Here is a 15,000-nt window from a genome sequence, read left to right as displayed (position 1 = left end):
CGTGCTGGTTGGCATTTATACTCCTGTTCCGTTCCAGGTGCTCCACCACTCTCCTCCTGATAATCTTCTCCATAATTTTGCATACTATACACGTCAATGACACAGGTCTATAGTTTAGTGCCTCTTTTCTGTCTCCTTTTTTGAAAATGGGAACTACATTTGCCGTCTTCCATACCTCAGGTAGTTGCCCAGTTTCCAGGGATGTGTTGAAGATTGTGGTAAGTGGTACGCACAACATATCTGCTCCCTCTCTAAGGACCCACGGAGAGATGTTGTCCAGTCCCATTGCCTTTGAGGTATCGATGTCCCTTAGCAGTTTCTTCACCTCCTCCTCATCTGTATGTATGTCGTCCAACACTTGTTGGTGTATTCCTTGCTGGTGTCCCCATCTGGTCTGTCCCCCCAGAGTCCTTCCTGTCTCTACTGTAAATACTTCCTTAAATCTCGTGTTGAGCTCCTCACATACCTCTTGATTGTTTCTTGTGAGTTCTCCACCTTCTTTCCTCAGCCTTATGACCTGGTCCTTGACTGTTGTCTTCCTCCTAATGTGGCTATACAGCAGTTTCGGGTCAGATTTGACTTTCGATGCTATGTCGTTTTCATACTGTCGCTGGGCCTCCCTCCTTATCTGCGCATACTCGTTTCTGGCTCTTCTACTAATCTCCTTGTTTTCCTGGGTCCTATGCCTCCTGTACCTTTTCCATTCTCTGTTGCACTTAGTTTTTGCCTCCCTACACCTTCGGGTAAACCAAGGACTCGTTTTGGTCTTCCTATTATTTCTGTTTCCCTTGGGAACAAAACTTTCCTCTGCCTCCTTGCACTTTGTTGCCACATATTCCATCATCTCGTTTACTGATTTTCCTACCATTTCTCTGTCCCACTGAACCTCCTGCAGGAAGTTTCTCATACCTGTGTAGTCCCCCCTTTTATAGTTTGGCCTGTCCCCTTCAGTTCCTGTTACCTTCTCCACTTGTAACTCTACTATATAGTCAAAACTCAGAACCACATGATCGCTAGCTCCAAGGGGCCTCTCGTAAGTGATGTCCTCAATGTCTGAACTGCTCAGGGTGAACACAAGATCCAGTCTTGCTGGCTCATCCTCCCCTCTCTCTCTCTGGTTGTGTCCCTGACATGTTGATGCATGAGGTTTTCAAGTACCACATCCATCATCTTGGCTCTCCATGTTTCGGGACCCCCATGTGGCTCCAGGTTTTCCCAGTCGATCTCCCTGTGGTTGAAATCGCCCATTACCAGTAACTTTGCTCTGCTCGAGTGAGCTCTTCTTGCCACCTCAGCCAGTGTGTCCACCATCACCCTGTTGTTTTCTTCGTACTCCTCTCTTGGCCTCCTGCAGTTCTGTGGTGGGTTATACATCACTCCAATGACTACTTTATGTTCTCCGGACTGAATTGTACCTACAATGTAGTCTCTTTCTCCAATCATGTCCATGCCTTCCATTTCCTCAAATCCCCATTGGTGTTTTATGAGCAGTGCAACCCCTCCTCCCCCTCTACTCCTTCTATCTTTCCTCAGGATCTGATATCCTGTTGGGAAGATTGTGTCTGTTATTGTCTCAGCGAGTTTTGTTTCTGTGACTGCTATGATGTCTGGGGATTTTTCACTGATTCTTTCATTCCACTCCTCATGTTTATTCGTTATTCCATCCGCGTTTGTGTACCAAACTTTTAGTTTCTTTTCTATCATTGTGGTCATGCAAGAATATTGGGGTTGGGGGAGCGAGAGCCTTGGTGGGGGCCTATATGGGGCTGTGGTGTAGGTGGGGTTTGTGTTGATGGGGGTGGGGTCAGAATGCCCATAAGGGACAGCTGTTGGGGTGAGGTTTGTGATATGGGGGTTGGTGGCAGAGGGAACAGTGAGTGGGTTGTAGTATAGGTTGCTCAGTTGCGTTGGGAATGTCGCGGGTGGAGTCTTTTGGTAGGAGATTCTGTGGGGTGTGTTTGCCCTTCCTCCTGTGTCTGGGTCCTGCTCATTTTCATTGCTTCTCGTTCCTCCTTGCGTCTCTGTACCCTCTCTTTCAGTGTAGTCCTTTCTTCTTGTGTTCTGTCGCGGTCGAGGTATACTCTCTGGTACCCCTCTTTGTCCCTCAGTCTTGCTTTCTCTTGCAGAATCCTGGTTCGAACTGATTCTTCCTTGAAAGTTACTCTGACAGGCCGTATCCTTCCACTCGCAAACCACCCAATTCTCTGAAAATTTGTCACCTGGGTCATATTGCCCTCCCCTATTGTTTTCATGATGCCTTCAATCATTTTTTTCTCCTCCTGTTTTATTTCTTCAAAGTTGGCCCCCTTGGCTTCTTGGAGCCCGTACACAAAAACTGACCTCGCCCTTTCCTCCTCCCACTGAGTCTCCATCTGCTTCCTCTGAGGCATTTTATTTCCTTCCATTGACATGTTCTTGCCTTCAGTCCCTGTCATATCTGAAACTTCTATTCTCAGTGAACTGTCTTTCCTGACCAGCTGTCCCTTGCTACTGCAGTTGGCTGTTAGAATCTCTGCATATAACAAACCTTCATTGTCTTCGGACCTGTCGCTTGATCTTAGTGTGCTCATCGTCTTTTCCCTGGCCCCACGTGGGTCTGATAGGGCCTTCGTGTACGGCATGTCTCCGTTGCTGCTTACCATCCCCTTGTCTGCGCCTGACTTTGAATTTCCTGATGTCACATCTGAATTGTCATTTATCTCTCTAATCTGTTTCAGGCTTTGCAGTTTCTCTTCTAAGCACTGTATCCTAGCTTCTGCTGCTAAGACCTGTACTAAGACCTGTGTGTGTGTGTGTGTGTGTGTGTGTGTGTGTGTGTGTGTGTGTGTGTGTGTTTGTGTGTGTGTGTGTGTATGTGTGTGTGTGTGTGTGTGTGTGTGTGTGTGTATGTGTGTGTGTGTGTATGTGTGTGTGTGTGTGTGTGTGTGTGTGTGTGTGTGTGTGTGTGTACTCACCTAATTGTGGTTGCAGGGGTCGAGACTCAGCTCCTGGCCCCGCCTCTTCACTGATCACTACTAGGTCCTCTCCCTCTCTGCTTCCTGAGCTTTGTCATACCTCTTCTTAAAACTATGTAAGGTTCCTGCCTCCACTACTTCACTTGCTAGGCTATTCCACTTCCTGACGACTCTATGACTGAAGAAATACTTCCTAACGTCCCTGTGACTCGTCTGAGTCTTCAGCTTCCAGTTGTGACCCCTTGTTTCTGTCCCCTCTCTGGAACATCCTATCTCTGTCCACCTTGTCTACTCCCCGCAGTATCTTGTATGTCATTATCATGTCTCCCCTGACCCTTCTGTCCTCCAGTGTTGTCAGTCCAATTTCCCTCGACCTTTCCTCGTACGACATTCCCCTGAGCTCTGGGACTAGCCTTGTTGCAAATCTTTGTACTTTCTCTAACTTTTTGACGTGTTTGACCAGGTGTGGGTTCCAGACTGGTGCTGCATACTCCAGTATGGGCCTAACATACACAGTGCACAGTGTCTTGAACGATTCCTTATTAAGGTATCGGAACGCTATTCTCAGGTTTGCCAGGCGCCCGTATGCTGCAGCAGTTATTTGGTTAATGTGTGCCTCCGGTGACGTGCTCGGTGTTATGGTCACCCCAAGGTCTTTCTCCCCAAGTGAGGTCTGTAGTCTTTGTCCACCTAGCCTATACTCTGTCTGCGGTCTTCTTTGCCCCTCCCCAATCTTCATGACTTTGCATTTGGCAGGGTTGAATTCGAGAAGCCAGTTTTTGGACCACATGTCCAGCCTGTCCAGGTTTCTTTGCAGTCCTGCCTCATCCTCATCCGATTTAATTCTTCTCATCAACTTCCCATCATCTGCGAATAGGGACACTTCAGAGTCTATTCCTTCCATCATGTCGTTCGTATATATCAAAAATAGCACTGGTCCTAGAACTGACCCCTGTGGGACCCCGCTTGTCACAGGCGCCCACTGTGATACCTCTTCACGTACCATGACTCGTTGTTGCCTCCCTGTCAGGTATTCCCTTATCCATTGCAGTGCCCTCCCTGTTATATGCGCCTGATCCTCCAGCTTCTGCACTAATCTCTTGTGGGGAACTGTGTCAAAGGCCTTCCTGCAGTCTAGGAAAACGCAATCAACCCACCCCTCTCTCTCGTGTCTTACTTCTGTTACCTTGTTTGTGTGTGTGTGTGTGTGTGTGTGTGTGTGTGTGTGTGTGTGTGTGTGTGTGTGTGTGTGTGTGTGTGTGTGTGTGTGTGTGTGTGTGTGTGTGTGTGTGTGTGTGTGTGTGTGTGTGTGTGTGTGTGTGTGTGTGTGTGTGTGTGTGTGTACTCACATAATTATACTCGCCTAATTGTGGTTGCAGGGGTTGAGTCATAGTTCCTGGCTCCGTCAATCACTGGTCACTACTAGGTCCACTCTCTCCCTGCTCCAAGAGCTTTATCACACCTCTTCTTAAAACAATGTATGGATCCTGCCTCCACTACATCGCTCTCCAGACTATTCCACTTCCTGACAATTCTATGGCCGAAGAAATACTTCCTAACATCCCTGTGATTCATCTGAGTATTCAACATCCAATTGTGACCCCTTGTTTGTGTATCCCATCTCTGGAACATCCTGTCTCTGTCCACCTTATCAAATCCTCTCAGTATTTTATATATCGTTATCATGTCCTCCCTATCCCTCATGTCGTCCAGTGTTGTCGGGTCGATTTCTCCTAACCTCTCCTCGTGAGACAAATTGTGGCATGCAAAGAGTACGTAACCTTTATTCGGCGCATGGACACACCCTCATTTACAGGCTATCTCCCCCAACCAGCGAACCAGGTTGCTAAGAGTTGATGATGGGGCCCCATCGTTCAACTAGTGACCAGGTTCTAGCCAATAAGAAGGTGGGATTGACAATCGCAGAGGTTATGTGGATACCGCTCTCCTGTCTGCCCTTGTCATTCCCACTCTAGAGCTGGTTGAAGCACGGTCTGCTATCTTGTGGCTTCTATTTCTGCCTTGCTTACCGTGGAGTGCACTATATTTATCACTGTACATAGTGTACATATTGCTGTTATAATTGGTGAAGGATAATATAAGTCTAAACTTTTTCTACTGTGTTTATTTGCTCCCATTACACCTGGGATAACAGGCCATTTGAAATCCTAGGTTGTAATATGGGTAGCCTGTCCGAGAGCTGGACTTAGAGAAACGGTTGAGCTTAGGGTGAAGCTTGTAGCAGGAACATTGTGTAGCTTGCTGTTTCGCTTCGCTTTACAAATTTTGCATGTCAGTTGCTTATGATCAGCCTTGCTATTGTGTGATCGTTCAACAGCTCGCTACTAGCTTGTTCAGTGTGCTCGCTTCGCTACGGTCAATCTTGTGTGCAGTCGGCTTTGCTTGTATGCGTATTCTGCAATCGTACTGTGCATAGCTAAGCGTGTTCTGCAAATTAACGTGTTACGTTGGGGTATTCGTACTGTGCATAGCGAATAACTTATGCCACCTAGACGAGTCAGACGCCTGGTGTCGGCATATACTTTGCATAACCTACCTAAATTGTCCCTACAGCGTTGTTGGCAAATTGCTCGTTCCATTGGCATTCCCTATAAACGCACTCTCACAGCTGCGCAACTGCGTTCACTTATTGCTGACATACTTATTGAAGAAGAGATGGCACATCAAACTCCTCCCTTTACGGGAGCTAGGGAAAAAACTACTATGTTCTCGCAGGAGGAAGATGATACACCTACGGAGCAAAATGGTCAGTATAGTGCAGCTGGGTTGTCTCAGGGTGAATCAGCGTCGTTGGCACTTGAGCTGGCAAAAATCACGCTGGAGCAAACTAGGGAACAGAGAGCATTCGCAAGGGAAGAATTTGATAGGGAAAGAGAGAGGAGACAGTTTTCGCATTCTGTAAACGATTTCAGTTTACAAAAAGCAGTACAGCTTGTTCCCCGCTTCAATGAGGCCGAACCAGAGCAATTTTTCGAAAGCTTCGAAAATCAGGCTCGAGCCTTGAGGTGGCCGGAACAGCACTGGGCAGCGTTGGTTCATACAGCATTATTGGGTAAGGCACAGGAATTTACGTCGGTATTAACTGATGCTGAATTCTCTGATTATCAAGTAGTGAAGACCACAGTGTTGGGAGCATATACATGTATCCCAGCTAAATATCGTAAGACCTTCAAATTGAACAGGCGGCAGCTTGGTCAATCCCTGGTGGACTTTGTGAGACAGCAAACCAAAGCTTTTACCAGCTGGTATAAAGCGAGTGGTGTCTCTAACTTTGAGGAGCTGGTGCAGCTTATTCTGATTGATAACCTGCTGGAGTCTGTGGGACCAGAGGTTCGTGTCTTTCTGCAGGATCGTGACTTAACCACTGCATTGGAGGCGGCCAGGTTGGCTGATACCTTCGAAACGAACCGCTCCTTGTCCGAGCGGTCCCGTCTCTCTTTTCAACAGTCTGGCGTGAGCAGAGATCGACAACATTGGAGAATGAAGTGCCAGCCGGAGGGAGAGCGTCTACGTCATCCAACCAAGTCACCTGGTGAGCCACGCTTCTCAACATATGGTCCCCCTGCGGAGAGGCAAACTACTTATGGAGCATCTCGACAACAATATCCAGAGAGGCACCAGCCAGAACGACACCACTTGCAACGTCATCAGGGAGTAAAGGGCAAGCCTGTCGTCTGCTTCAGGTGCAATAAAGTAGGTCACATCAGTTCCAACTGCCCCCAAAAACCTCAACCCATCGGGAAAATCTCTAATATCCCTAGTAACATGTCCCCTAGAGAAGTAGAAAAAGGTATGGCCCCTTATTATTGCGAAAGTCTTATTTCCCTTCAGGAAAACTCAGAACCAACTAAAGTAAATACCTTTAGAGATACTGGAGCATATTGCTCACTTGTCAGAGAAGGAATATTACCCCTTTCAGAGAATACTTCTTTGAATTCCTCAGTTTTATTGGAAGCATTTGGAGGAGCTATCTTTTCCGTTCCTTTGCATAAAATTTATGTACAGTGCAAATATTACACTGGGTACTTGACTGTAGGGGTCTCAAAAGGATTTCCCATGAAAAATGCCATGTTATTACTGGGTAATAACATTACTACTGTTACTTCGTGTCCTGAACCTATAATGATTAATGCTTCTCCAGTGTTGGCCATAACTCGGGCAACATCCCAAGGGTTGTCTGGGGAGAATGTTGACCTATCCTTGGACGACTCCGATCTCGGAATAGCCACGTTGTTTTATGAGACACACCGGCCGGAGTCTCGTAAATCAAGTGAACAGACCCCGATCAAGCCTTCCTATTCCCAGGTTGCAGGATTGCCAGATGTCTCTGTTTCCATGCCCGAGGGACTGTCCTTCCGGGAGGAACAACGAAAGGACCCTTCTTTAAAATTCGCTTTTGAGGCAGCCATGGGTAAATCCTCTTTGGGTCATCCAGTCAAGTATGAAGTTAAAAATGATTATTTGGTTTGCACTGAGACTGGTAAGGAGATAGAGGGCCGGCAATTATACGACAGGTTAGTGGTTCCAACCAAGTATAGACCTCAGATATTAAATATAGCTCATAATACGTCATCAGGAGGTCACTTAGGAATTACAAAAACCTTGTATAGAATCACAAAAGAATTTTATTGGCCAAAATTAAAGAAAGATGTGAAGAATCATATTAGGTGTTGCCGAGAATGTCAGCAAGTTGGAAAACCTGGACATTCCATTAAACCTGCACCTCTCCAACCCATACCTGCTGATGGAGAACCTTTTGCAGATTTAATTATAGATTGTGTAGGTCCACTACCTAAGTCAAAGTCTGGAAATCAGTATTTATTTACAATTATGGATAAAGTAACCAGATATCCTGAAGCGATCCCAATGCGTAGTATCAATACTAAAGCTATTCTCAAAGCTTTAACAAAATTCATTTCTTGTTTTGGCATTCCTAAAACTATACAAAGTGATCAAGGTACTAACTTCACTGCCAAAGCATTTAGGGAAGTATTAACTAGGTTAGGGATAATTCACAACTTATCCACTGCCTATCACCCTCAGTCCCAAGGCGCCTTGGAAAGATTCCACCAAACATTAAAAACAATGATGAGAAGTTTTTGCATGCACTTTCCGACAGATTGGGATGAATCTCTACCTTTGTTGCTGTTCTCAGTACGAGAGACGGTGCAAGAGTCTACAGGGTATAGTCCGTTTGAGCTGATCTTTGGGCACAATGTACGAGGTCCTCTTCGGGTGCTCAAAGAAGGATGGATGGGAGAAGACGTAAGCTCAGCACTCTACAACCCGTCTTCAAGGTTGCAGGTGGCACGTGAGTTAGCCACGGCTAACCTAAAGATAGCTCAAAGTAAGATGAAACAGAGGTATGACAAAAGTGCACAATTCCGCTCCTTCCATCCAGGAGACAAGGTGTTGGTGCAGGAACCTATACCTGGCCACACCTTGAAAGCTAGATTTACGGGACCTATGCAGATAGTAAGTAGATTATCTGATTTAAATTATGTGGTAGCTCCCATTGATAAGACCTCAAAAACAAAAACTTACCACATTAATCAAATCAAGGCCTTTCATACACCAGATAAAGTCCCAGTAATGACTCTGTCCTCTACCTCTGAGGACGACTCTGACTCTTTGCACTCTATCTCTGAAATTAATACTAAACTTTCAAATTCTGTCCTCCTCAAGGATCCTAGCCCGTTAATGGATGGATTATCTGAAATACAAGCAACAAATTTAACTGAGCTTCTACAGTCATATCCTAATATTTTTTCGGATGTGCCGAAAAAATGTACGTTAGGTTACCATGATGTAGATGTGGGAAAATCTAAACCAATTAAACTCTCCCCCTACAGAGCTAATCCTGAAAAGCAAAGGCTACTTCAGCAGGAAGTAGACTTCTTGTTAGAACATGGTTTAGTGGAGGAGTCATCTAGTCCATGGGCTTCACCGTGCATCCTAGTAAAAAAGGCTGATGGAGGGTTTCGTATGTGCACAGACTACCGTAAAGTGAACGAGGTCACAATCACAGATGCTTACCCTCTTCCTCGTCTGGATGACGTAATTGACTTTGTGGGTAAGGCTACTTTTGTGTCCAAATTAGATCTCCTTAAAGGTTACTATCAGGTACCTTTGACAGATAAGGCGAAGGAAATCTCTGCCTTCGTAATTCCAGGAGGTCATTATCAGTATACAGTTACCCCCTTCGGAATGAAAAATTCCCCCTCTTCATTCCAGAAACTCGTCCATCAGGCTATTAAAGGACTTGAAGGCACGGCAGCATACCTAGATGATATTGTTGTGGTGTCTGATACTTGGGATCAACACCTACTTAGACTTAAAGCTTTGTTTGAGACCTTTAAGAATTCCCAATTAACAGTTAATTTATCTAAATCTTCCTTTGGCCAGGCCACTATCACTTTTCTAGGCCATGAAGTAGGTAGTGGTAATGTTGCACCTAAACTTGCTAAAGTTCTTTCGATTAAAGATTATCCAGTTCCTCATGATAGGAAATCTCTTCAACGTTTCCTAGGCATGATAGGATTTTACAGAAGATTCTGTAAGAATTTCTCAGATATTGTAGCCCCTCTTACCTCTCTTACCAGTCATAAAGTTCCCTTTAATTGGACGTCAGATTGTAACACTGCTTTTAATAAAGCAAAAAGATTATTGTGCTCTGCACCCATTCTCCTGTCTCCAGACTTCTCCAAACCTTTTTCATTACAGGTTGATGCTTGTGAGTCTGGGGTTGGGGCGGTACTATTACAAATCGGGAACAAGGAGCTGCAGCCAATCGCATACTTTTCAGCTAAGTTCCAGCCACATCAGAGAGCTTACTCTACCATTGAAAAAGAAGCCCTCGCGCTGGTAATGGCTTTGGAGCATTTCGATGTTTATGTGGGCCAGACATCGCAGGTGGTCACAGTCTACAGTGATCACAACCCGTTAGTCTATCTCCAAGCCATGAAGAATCACAACACAAGGCTTATGCGTTGGACGCTCAGGCTGCAGCCCTACAATATCAAAATTCATTATATTGCCGGCAAAGAAAATGTGTTGGCAGACTCTTTGTCAAGAGTCTAGTTTATTATTTTATTTAGGTTAGGATGTATTTGTGGTAACCCCTTTCAAGCTCTTTTTTTTATCCCCTGATGTGGGGGTTTTTTTTTAGTGAGGGGATGCGGGCTACCGTCCGCCTGTATCTTGGACCTATGCTAGCCTGTCTGACTGCTGTCTCACTCTAAGTTTAGGGTTTGGCTTTTGGTCACTAGGAAAGCTGAGCTCTATCTAAGAGTTGGATGGTGGAGAGGATAGGCGGTCCCATTATTTTGTGCCATGGCGGCACGGTTACCACTGGGAGGTGGCAGCCTAATCCTGAGCCTTCTCGGGGGTGGGGGTGTGGCATGCAAAGAGTACGTAACCTTTATTCGGCGCATGGACACACCCTCATTTACAGGCTATCTCCCCCAACCAGCGAACCAGGTTGCTAAGAGTTGATGATGGGGCCCCATCGTTCAACTAGTGACCAGGTTCTAGCCAATAAGAAGGTGGGATTGACAATCGCAGAGGTTATGTGGATACCGCTCTCCTGTCTGCCCTTGTCATTCCCACTCTAGAGCTGGTTGAAGCACGGTCTGCTATCTTGTGGCTTCTATTTCTGCCTTGCTTACCGTGGAGTGCACTATATTTATCACTGTACATAGTGTACATATTGCTGTTATAATTGGTGAAGGATAATATAAGTCTAAACTTTTTCTACTGTGTTTATTTGCTCCCATTACACCTGGGATAACAGGCCATTTGAAATCCTAGGTTGTAATACAAATCCTTTAGCTCCGGGGTTAGTTTTGTTGCAAACCTTTGCACTTTCTCTAATTTCTTGACTTGCTTTACCAAATGTGAGTTCCATACTGGTTCTGCATACTCTAATACGGGTCTCTCGTACACGGTGTACAGTATCGAAACGCAGGATTGCCAGGCGACAGCAAAGAAATGAGTGAGATACAGAAATCTCAATACGACTCTATGTTCAGTGAGCCACTAATCAGTCAAAAGATCGACAATCCAAATAATATTTCCACGAATAAACCTCAAAACCCTGTCAATGTATGCCAAATTTCTGACATAACCCTAACTCCACTAGACTTTGAGAACGCCATTGACAACATGCCCATGCACTCAGCCGCAGGCCCAGACTCGTGGAGCTCTGTGTTCATTAAGAACTGCAAGAAACCCCTCTCACGGGCCCTAAGTATGCTATGGAGAAGGATCTGAGACACAGTTGAGATTCCACAGTCACTAAAAACAACGGATATAGCCCCACTCCACAAAAGTCTAACATCATAAAAAAATTTGAAAGAGCGCTAAAAATCATAACTGTAAACAACTTGGATTCCCAACAATTGCAGAATCTGGAGAAGGTCGTTCCTGCCTCTCACAACTACTGGACCACTATGACATGGTCTTGGATGGTCGTTCCTGCCTCTCACAACTACTGGACCACTATGACATGGTCTTGGATGGTCGTTCCTGCCTCTCACAACTACTGGACAACTATAACATGGTCTTAGATGGTCGTTCCTGCCTCTCACAACTACTGGACCACTATAACATGCTCTTGGATGGTCGTTCCTGCCTCTCACAACTACTGGACCACTATAACATGGTCTTGGATGGTCGTTCCTGCCTCTCACAACTACTGAACCACTATAACATGGTCTTGGATGGTCGTTCCTGCCTCTCACAACTACCGAACCACTATAACATGGTCTTGGATGGTCGTTCCTGCCTCTCACAACTACTGGACAACTATAACATGGTCTTGGATGGTCGTTCCTGCCTCTCACAACTACTGGACCACTATAACATGGTCTTGGATGGTCGTTCCTGCCTCTCACAACTACTGGACAACTATAACATGGTCTTGGATGGTCGTTCCTGCCTCTCACAACTACTGGACAACTATAACATGGTCTTGGATGGTCGTTCCTGCCTCTCACAACTACTGGACAACTATAACATGGTCTTGGATGGTCGTTCCTGCCTCTCACAACTACTGGACAACTATAACATGGTCTTGGATGGTCGTTCCTGCCTCTCACAACTACTGGACAACTATAACATGGTCTTGGATGGTCGTTCCTGCCTCTCACAACTACTGGACAACTATAACATGGTCTTGGATGGTCGTTCCTGCCTCTCACAACTACTGGACCACTATAACATGGTCTTGGATGCACTGGAGGACAAACAGAATACAGTTGTTGTATGGTATAAACCTTGGTAATAAATACCGACAAGTTGGTTTAGAAAGACACGTAAGCAAACACTATGACATATTTATTAGAAAACGTTTCGGTCCTGGGACCTTGATCACTTCTAACATACAGAGGTAGAAAGACATTATATATATAGGCGGAGAGTGAGGTGTGACGCACGTGACCTGAGGAATGTCATAAGAACATAAGAACATAAGAATGGAGGAACGCTGCAGAAGGCCTACTGGCCCATGCGAGGCAGGTCCTTATCAAAACAACCTCTGCCTATGATGAGGACGGGTAGACGTTGAAATCATGTGACTCCACCAACCCAACAACACAGGAGTCACATGATTTCAACGTCTACCCGTCCTCATCATAGGCAGAGGTTGTTTTGATAAGGACCTGCCTCGCATGGGCCAGTAGGCCTTCTGCAGCGTTCCTCCATTCTTATGTTCTTATGTTCTTATGACATTCCTCAGGTCACGTGCGTCACACCTCACTCTCCGCCTATATATATAATGTCTTTCTACCTCTGTATGTTAGAAGTGATCAAGGTCCCAGGACCGAAACGTTTTCTAATAAATATGTCATAGTGTTTGCTTACGTGTCTTTCTAAACCAACAGTTGTTGTATACACAGATTTTACACAACTTCACAAGTGTGATCATGGTGTAATAGCGCACAAAATATGTGCTAAAGGGATAACTGGGAAGAAGAGACTGGACAAATATGTGAGTGGGAGGGGCTGGGTTTGATTGGTGTCGAGGGGTACGGGAGTTATTTCTTGAGTAGCTTTAGGTAGATGTCGTTTTGATAAGGACCTGCCTCGTATGGGCCAGTAGGCCTTCTGCAGTGTTCCTACATTCTTATGTTCTTATGTTCTGGGAAAGTAGGCAGATAAATCTTCAACTTCCTAACAAATCGAACACAAAGAGTAGTGGTCAACAGAGTTAAATCGGAGGCTGCCATAGTGAAGAGTTCTGTTCCACAAGGCACAGTACTCGCCCCAGGTTGTTAGGTAAGACACATATGCAACAGTTAGACAACTTTATTCCGAAACGTTTCGCCTACACAGTAGGCTTCTTCAGTCGAATACAGAAAGTAGGCAGGAACAGTAGAGATGTGAAGACGATGTAATCAGTCCATCACCCTTGTAGTCGTAGAATTTGAGGTTGTCAGTCCCTCGGCCTGGAGAAGTTTAGTTCCATAGTCAGGAACTATCTTATTCCTCATCCTCATATCAGACATAAACAGATGTAAACCATAGCACTACATCATCCTATGCAGACGATATTAGGATCTGCTTGAGAGTGTCATCCACTGAGGACACGGTAAATCTCCAAGAAGATATAAACAAAGTTTTCCAGTGGGCAACGGTAAACAATATGATGTTCAATGAGGACAAATTCCAACTACTCCGTTATGGAAAACTGGAGGAAATAATAACTAGAACATAAGAAAGAAGGAACACTGCAACAGGCCTACTGGCCCATACGAGGCAGGTCCAAGTCACCTACCGGTCGAAGCTACTGACCCAAGCTAGTCAGATCCAGGTCACATCCACTTAAAAAAGAAGGAGCACTACATCAAACCTATTAGCACAAGCTAGTCAGGTCCAACTCACACCCACTCATGCATTTATCTAACCTATTTTTAAAACTACACAACGTTTTAGCCTCTATAACTGTACTCGGGAGTTTGTTCCAGTCATTCACAACTCTATTACCAAACCAGTACTTTCCTATATCCTTCCTGAATCTGAATTTTTCCAACTTAAAACCTTAGCTCTGAAACTAGTCTTGTTGCAAACGTTTGCACTTTCTCTAATTTCTTGACGTGCTTGACCAGGTGTATGTTCTAAACTGGTGCTGGTGAGTGTGTGTGTGTGTGTGTGTGTGTGTGTGTACTCACCTAATTGTGGTTGCAGGGGTCGAGACTCAGCTCCTGGCCCCGTGTATGTGTGTTTTATTCAAATGTTTAGTAATTCCGTTTGTTAAAATCCTCTGTCCACTTTTCCCTGAGGTTGGTAAAGGTGTCAAACCCACCCTCCTAAACCCCCCCCTACCCCACCCCACCCAACCCCCCACCCCTCCTCGTCTCTTCCGCCCCCGCCTGCCTCCATTCTCCCCTCCCCACCATCACTTCCCTCCCCCTCCATAGGCCTGGGAAGCCGCAACCACTGCCCATCATCTGGCAACAGTACTAGGCCTCCCCGGCTGCCACACTGCTCATCAACATGGGCCTATTGCTCTTGCCATCTGCATAGGCCTTGTTTTTCTCCTACAACCCTCCCAGACAAATAACTCCAGCCTTATTACCAACATTTATAAAGATAAAACCAATCTAGAATATGATACTAGCACCGCTACACGTATCTAGGATAGAGAAGGCTAGTAGAGGAGAAGTTAGAGTTTAGGAAGCAGGGGTGAGGTGTGTGGCAGGAGGCAGGGAGAGAGAGGTTAGGGTAGGTCGCTGGAAAGGGGAAAACCAGGGATTTTGTGGATATGTACGCGGTCACCCATCCACACACTGTGTTCACTCCCCCACCACCATATTGTGCCCACTGCCACACTCTCCAGTGCCCACTGCCACACTCTCCAGTGCCCACTGCCACACTCTCCAGTGCCCACTGCCACACTCTCCAGTGCCCACTGCCACACTCTCCAGTGCCCACTGCCACACTCTCCAGTGCCCACTGCCACACTCTCCAGTGCCCACTGCCACACTCTCCAGTGCCCACTGCCACACTCTCCAGTGCCCACTGCCAC

This window comes from Cherax quadricarinatus, chromosome 85 (genome assembly GCF_038502225.1).
Source record: "Cherax quadricarinatus isolate ZL_2023a chromosome 85, ASM3850222v1, whole genome shotgun sequence".
In the NCBI taxonomy this organism is placed as follows: domain Eukaryota; kingdom Metazoa; phylum Arthropoda; class Malacostraca; order Decapoda; family Parastacidae; genus Cherax; species Cherax quadricarinatus.
This window is presented reverse-complemented; position numbering follows the sequence as displayed.